This window comes from Leuciscus leuciscus, assembly GCF_965113295.1.
Source record: "Leuciscus leuciscus genome assembly, chromosome: 9".
NCBI classification, from domain to species: Eukaryota; Metazoa; Chordata; class Actinopteri; order Cypriniformes; family Leuciscidae; genus Leuciscus; species Leuciscus leuciscus.
In genome coordinates this window covers 37410983-37418705 of record NC_138733.1, presented here as the reverse complement: position 1 = coordinate 37418705, position 7723 = coordinate 37410983, and the positions used below count along the sequence as shown (strand labels likewise).

The window sequence follows — 7723 nt, the reverse complement described above, 5'->3', positions numbered from 1 at the left end:
TAAAAATGGGGTCAACAGTATTGTTCATCATTATGCAAAATGTAAACCATTAAGTAAAGAGGGGTTGTCAGTACTGAACATAGAACTCTGCGTGCCTACAGCCTGAGCACAAGCGCTACTCTTTAGCACAATGGTAACCACAAAATTCAATAACAGAAACAACTCTAAATATCCAACTGAACATTAAACATTAATATAAACTACCAACATCTTTCTCTTTACTGAAAAACACATAAAATAACACTTAATCCCTAAATTTACTCTCCTAATGCAGTCCCTTGCAAAGCATTATTGGGAATTACAGATCCACTGTCCAGGGCTGCATTTAGCATCCTGAGCTAGGTAGATCGAAGAGCTTTTGCCACCAATTGAATGAATGAATGAATGAGGCATTTATATAGCGCTTTTATATGTACTACTGTACACCCAAAGCGCTTTTACAATCATATCAGGGGATCTCTCCTCAACCACCACCAGTGTGCAGCATCCACTTGGATGATGCGACGGCAGCCACAGTACAACGGCGCCAGTGCGCTCACCACACAATTCATTTGGCCCTACAATCAACTTAGCTCACGATGCTTTTGAGAAATGAAATATAAATTTTTTCAGCATTGCAAGGATTTAATTCACATTATATATACAGTATGAGATGTTCTGTGCTGTAGTCACAACCTAAATGAACCACCTTCAAATGTGGTTTGAATTAAATTTGAAAATTTTATTTCATGTGTTTTTTGTTGTCTAGACTTTGAACTGGACTGCATCGTGTTCTGGATGAAATCTGGATATGCCCAAAAAATCTGATTTTTGTTGGCAGTCTAAACATGGCCTACTAGTTGACACCATTATGACTAAAAGTCTAAAGCTGTGTCCCAATGTTGAAGGCTGCATCCTTCGAAGGACGCAGACTTCAAGGATGCAGCCTATGCGTCCTCTGAAGGACGCTCCATGTAGCCTTCCTTGGATTTCCTAATTGCGCAGCCAGGTGTTCCCAATCACCGCTCCTGGCGCCAAGCAACAGTGCGAGAGGACAGCTACTATCCTGATCATTCATTTTGATACAGTAAACAGCTATGGAGCCAGAATTGGCTATTGTCATTCATTTTTATGTTTTATATTTTACTTGAGGACATGGTGAGGATGTTTTAGCCCCGGCGCTGCCAGGTCATGTATTTTCGGTTTAGCCCTGTTTGAATACAAAACCCAATTGAATATAAAAAGTCCAGTATTTCTCGCGCTCGTCATTGGCAGCTGTCACAGTTGCCAGGCGACAAGAACAGTCCTTCGTAGGCTAGACCGGTCCGAGCGCGTCAGATGCGCCCTTTGATATGGGACGCTGCTGTAGTGAGCAACAATTTGTTAATATTGTGACTAATTTTGTTACTTTAATTTTCGGAACTGCATATTTCGTTAAGTATTCACTTACAAATGTGAAGTAACCTACTGAAGTACTTTTTTCCTCACATCACAATATGATTACATTAAACTACACAAAAGTAGCTATATAATGTAACAACCAGATTTTACTGTATATTGAAAATATACAGAAGTAAAATGCAACATACACGCAGTAATGCAGTAGTAGCCTAATATAAATGCAGTAGTTATTAAAAGTACTTTTTTCAGAAAGCCGTCGATTGAATCAGCCCTGCAAACCTGTTGGTAGACAACTTAGTGGATAGTGGAAATATGCACTCAAACGCTCTGGAGACAATCCCAGATGATGTCCCACCAGCAGGAGGCCTTAGGGGCAGCCCATCCCGGTCCAGCAGCTCAGCTCAATAGAGTCTACATCATTTTTTTTTCTTATTTTATGTATTGTAAAATTAAATGTTTATGTTGATTTTGATATGTTTAACGTATTTTGTAAATAGTTGGAAAAAGTGCTTTAATGTAGCCTATAGAACAAATGATTTTCATTTACCAATTTTATTTGAAAAAATAAAAAGCTATAGAATTTGTTTCATGCAGAAAGTATTACTGTCATTACAAAAATAAACAATGTCCAGAACAATTCATTCTCTTTTATTTACACAATTAAAGTAGCATAAAAATAAATGTACATAATTTTTCTTTTAAAAAATAAAAGTGAAAAAAGTTAAACAAGAATATGTAGAACATTTTTCAATCATTCTCTCAAGAAGAGAAAACAGCCTGTCCATCCTCTCCCTTCTTTCCTGTGCACTCCTCGCCTCTGCCTCCCTCTGTAGTTGTATTTCTTCTCTGATCAAGTTCAAAAACCCGTCCTGTCTCGCCGCCTTCGTGCTGGTGCTACTGGTGGTGCTGGTGCTGCTGCCCCTGGCTCCTCCTCACCGTGGGCACCCACTACTGAACTCGGCCCTGGTGTGTCCTCAGGGATTGAGGCGATGAGGACAGGGGGGTTGGTGCAATGCCTCTGTCCCAACACCTCATCCATGAGGACAAACCAGGGCCAAGTTTCAGCAGTGGGTTTCCCACTCACACTCTCACCTGTCCCAGGACACTTGCAATCCTAAAGGCAGAGCAAATGAACCATGGCTTGTTAACAACAACAGGACAATACATTTCAGCAAAGATGTGTGTATTACTTTTCTTATATATATATATATATATATATATATATATATATATATATATATACTGTATATATATATAAACCCATTTTTTCCTGAATTGTTCTAAAAAAGCAGAAAAGGGTACTTAACACAGAGGAGCAATCTTAAGTGCATTGTTAACACTGCAAAATATGACACATCAAGACATGCATACAAAATACTTAAGAAATCATATTTCTGTATACCCAAATAGCATGACAGCACTACAAAAACACATAAAAGTGAAACCCCATTGCCTTATCTACTGCTTTTCTTATTGTTTTGGGCTTTATTGGGTGAGTGATATTTCTTATAATACACAAGTGCAAATATTACAAATAGGTCGTTAAACTAATAACGTTATTACCACAAGTTTTGCCTAAAACTACATGATAAATGTAGCCACGCAATGGTGACGAAGGAGTTAAGAAGAAGTTTATAAGAAATTTAACTCTGGTTTCGCTAGCTATTTGAGTAAATTAAAACATAATACTTACATTTAAATGTGAATTTGCTGTCCACCACCGATCTCTAGTCTCGGCCGCCTTTAAAAATAAGTAAATAAATGCTGTCGTCAACGGCGCGCAATGACTTATGGGGTAGAATAGGCCGCTAAGTGTCCATTTATGTATCCTTCTTTTCACGGGGAAACGAAGGGTGCATTTGGCGTCGCTTTTGAATCAGGGAAGCCTTCGTCGCGGCGCGATGACGCAACCGGCCTTCAAATACGGACTTCGGAGGATGCAGAACTGAATTGGGACAGCCTTCATCGAGCCGCGTGACGCAATCGGCCTTCAAATGCGACCTTCCAAGGATGCAGCCTTTGAATTGGGACGTCCTTCGTCGCGCCGCGGTGACGCAATCGGCCTTCAAATACGGCCATCCGGCCTTCAAATACGGCCTTCGGAGGATGCAGCCTTCACTTTGGGACACAGCTTAAGTATTTCCTACTCAAGCAAGGTGGTCAAGCCTATCCAATAAGAGCAGACTGGGAGTGGCCTTGCCCAGTGGATTATGGGCGTTTAAGTTTTTTTTTATTGAAAGCCTATTTTACCAGCAGTGAAATACCCTTTTAAGGAGCTTAACTTGATAAACATGCAGCATGGCAATTGTGTGCAGAGCCAGTCCAGCTGAGGTGTATGCCTTGCATGCCAGGTTTAGGTGACACCTTGTTGAGTCTGTTTGGCGTTGATTTATGTAGACGAAGACCTAGCCGCCACACAGTAATTTCTGAAAAGTAGGTAATTCAGCATACTGAATTAGACTATTTCAGGAACTGGGTATTAAAGCATTGGGTTTCTGTCACAATTTCACCAGTCACTTCTGCACAACAGTTCAAATAATCCTCCCTGGCTCTCACCTGCACTCTTTAGATTATCACCTGCACCTGTTACTCATCACCATCATCATCAGCACCACATAAAAGCACACACCTCATCTCCCCTGATTGTCCAGCCTCGTTTATACGTAGTGGACTACTTAGCTTATCTCTGGTGTCTATCTCCAGCATGTATCCAGTGTCTTCTGTCTGCCCCCCTGAGGAAACAAGGATTACCAGAATACTCACCACTGCACCTCTCATTTATCTTCCCATCCATGATTTCCTATACCTGTAACAAAAGGGAAGTAAAGTTATCATTCATTACTCTTCCTCCAAAGTCTTTATTGAATTTTATACTCACCAGTTTGCCAGTTTGCTCAAAGCTGTGAATAAAACTTTCCATTAACTCCATCTTCTTGTTGTCCGAGTCTACGTTCCGTAACAGTTTCACTGCTAAAAGTCTGTCAAAACTGTTTGTGTTGTTTGTAGACTGGACTGGCAAATAGAGAGAAAGGATTAGTCATTTCTGATATTGTGCCTTATGTGTTTAGCATTTTTATATGGGATTTATATAATACAGATCAGTGCTTTAAGTGGGCCAGTACTCGCCGGTACTCAGTACCGCCACTTCCAAATATAGCTCTTGAGCGTACCGCCACCTCTCCGTGCGCCCAGAACATGCTTTTAGCGTACCGGTACGCTCATTTGCACATCTGTTTTAATCCTTTGACTGCGCTGACGCTTTTCAGAGCGCCATTCACAATGCACGCTTCCTAATTCGTCCCACCGAGAGCAGAGACTACATTACCCATACACCCTTGAGTTTTACAAGTGAAAAGCGCATGCGTCGCTTTTGCCGCTGTCAGTGTCAACAACTCAACGTGGTCTGGAGAGGGTGTGTGAAACGTGCAACCATAGCTGCTCGGTTAAAATACAAATACAATGAACACTAATATGCTCTCCTGGCTTCAGACTCTGAGTAGTAAAAGAACAAGGTCAGAATCAGAGGACTTGCTGGCTGACACCCCACCAAGCCAGAATGATATCGCTGCAGGTCAGACGCAAGCTAATGAAAGCAGCACTTGTGCCGCGGTCGATGAGGTTCTCACAAGTGGCGACGAGGACGAGAGTGACACCACTTCTACCGATGACAACAGCCGCGTTAGCGAGCATGAGTGGCCAGAATGTTGGTCCCAAGCACAAGTCCGGTATATCTCCACAAATTACAAGTGGCTGATGAGCAGAAATCAAAAGTTGGGTTGTAGTGTGTGTAGTCAAGTTTGTGCTCGCGTGGACATGCAGCAAGGGCAGAGAGTGTCGCAGGAGTGGAGTGGGTGCTTAATCTCGTCTTTTGGAAGGGACAAGGCTGCACAACAAATCTCACTACGAAAGAAAATAAAAGAGCACAGAGACTCAATTTATCACAAGAAAGCAGTTGAAATAAAAGAGAAGGCAACACAAAATACAATGCAAAAACACATTGAAGATATGAGAAAGGCTGACTACGCTTCAGCTTGCAATGTGTTTAGAACAGCTTATAAGATTGGCAAGCATGGGCGTCCCTTTACAGACATGCCAATATATGTCCAGTTGCAAGTCTTAAATGGTGTCAAGATGGGCAGAGTTTTGCACTCTAATAACTCATGTGCAAATATACTGGATCACATTGCAGCTCAAATTAAAAAGAAGGTAGTCAATGCAGGGTGTCCGCGCGGTGGTAAAAGGTAGTAAAAGTAGTAAAAATAATCTACCAAAATCAAGGCCCTTGAAAGGTAGTAAAAGGTAACAAACGCAATTTGACTTGGTAGTAAATTTTTCATCACCACCTCAATATATGAGTTTCCATTTTTTTGCTTAATATTTGTGTCTCCATATTTTAACTTCATCTAGCATGATTAAAAAATATATATAGGCTACGGTGCTAACAGGACCTGACGGGCTCGACATTAACGCTTGTCCGGGACAAGTGGATTTTTTGAAGGGACAAGTAAAAGAGAATTTTACTTGCCCGACCGGACAAGTAGCCTAATTAAACGTCAATAACAAAAAATTTATAAATAACTAGGGAATCACTAAAATGAGAGAATGATTCTGATTGTATTTATATTTATTGTAAGTTGCGATCGATAGTGGATGTATTAGGCTACTGACGGTAACAAGGTTGCGCTGTTGAGGCTCGCGCAGCCTCTCGAGGAGAAATCCAAACAAATGTAAACTCAGTTTAAACTCAGTTAACAACATAACGTTACTGCCAGTGCCAAAATTCAAAATGTGTTTTAATATTTTTAACATATGATACAGTTTAGCAACCTCACACGACGAGTGCTGTTTTCTTGAGTACCATCACGACTGAAAATGTGACATTGCTTTTGATACAACAGTTCAATAAACAGTTCAAATTAAGTTACTTACATTTTAGACACAATATTGACTGTTTTTGTTCTGTTTCAGCAGCAAAAATAGTTCCAAACAAAGATCACAGCAGAACCGTAACGCATCTCACCGTGTTTCATTACTGAATGATTCAGCGTTTTGAACGAATTGGCTGAGTCAAAGATTCAATGTCCCATTCATAAACATGTCTCATTCTTGAATGAATCAGTTGTTTGAACGAATCGTTTGAATGAATGACTCAATGACTCGCTCATTAAGACGGTCGCCTGACGCCTCCTACTGGCGGTTTACTTTCATGTTTAAAAGTATCATTCTTTCCAACGTTTCTTATTTGTATATTCAAAAATATTTTAAACGATCTCATATTCATAACATTATTTAATGCAGTTGTACATTTTCAGTGTAAATGATTTAATTTGATCAGCCCTTCCTAGGGTAACAACAGCCCTATAGTATCTTATTAGGCTATTCCAATTTAATCTATTGATAAAATTTAAAACTAAAGATTAAGCATACATTGAATAAGATTGGGGGGGTGGGGGGGGGTGGCCCTTTAAAGGTGCAGATATGACAATATGCAGATTTAAATATATCAGAGCTGATTTAACACAGATGAGGATATTTCTTCAGAATAAATTATATTTACAGCACACACACACACCAAAAACATTCCGGACAAGCAACTTTTTTACTCGGACAAGTGAATGACAGATTTACTTGTCCAGAGGACAAGCACATGAAAAGGCTTAATGTCAAGCCCTGAGTGAGTCGGAGTTGATAGCAATGACAAAGTGCCAAGGTTATTATTCACCTTATTAGGGCTAAGGGCTATGGTTAGGATAACTCAAGGGCTAGGGTTAAGATAAGGACAACTGAAACTCAACTCGACACTACAAAAAAAACATAATTGACAATGACAATATAGGCCTACTTAATGATAACAATTAAACATTAGTGTACCTAATATGTCCTGTATGATGGGTGTGACAGTGTCACACTTATACCTTATAGTAAGTAGTAAGTGGTGCTTTACATACCCCGCCCACCCCACCCCACCCCCAAAAAAAGGGCTGCTGCTTGATGTCGTGATGGTAGTAAAAAATATTGTGGAGGTGGTAAAAAAGGTAGTAAAAGGTAGTAAATTCATCTCTATGATTCCTGCATATACCCTGCAATGACATAGTGATGAATGAAAGAAATTTGTGTGTGCTCATTGATGAATCCACTACAATAAATGGAAAGTCTGTGCTTGTCGTGTGCCTGCGGTCAGCTATTTCCAGTGAAAAGCCAGACACAATATTTTTTGAACTGATTGAGCTGCAGGAGACCACAGCAAAGGACATCACTGAAGCACTGTTAGGATGTCTTCATAATAATGGCTTTGACCCTCACTACCTACAGGAACATTTGTTGGCATTTGCTTGTGATGGAG

General features: G+C 40.3%; 1 long non-coding RNA gene across 1 annotated transcript; it reads right to left on the bottom strand.

Annotated features, from left to right (window-relative positions):
- Positions 1-2012: 2012 nt before the first annotated feature.
- On the bottom strand, positions 2013-3507 carry LOC309506795. The gene is made up of 2 exons (XR_014208914.1): positions 3074-3507; positions 2013-2494 (listed from the first exon to the last, which is right to left on the bottom strand). It is a non-coding gene; the product is annotated as an uncharacterized lncRNA (long non-coding RNA).
- Positions 3508-7723: the final 4216 nt, after the last annotated feature.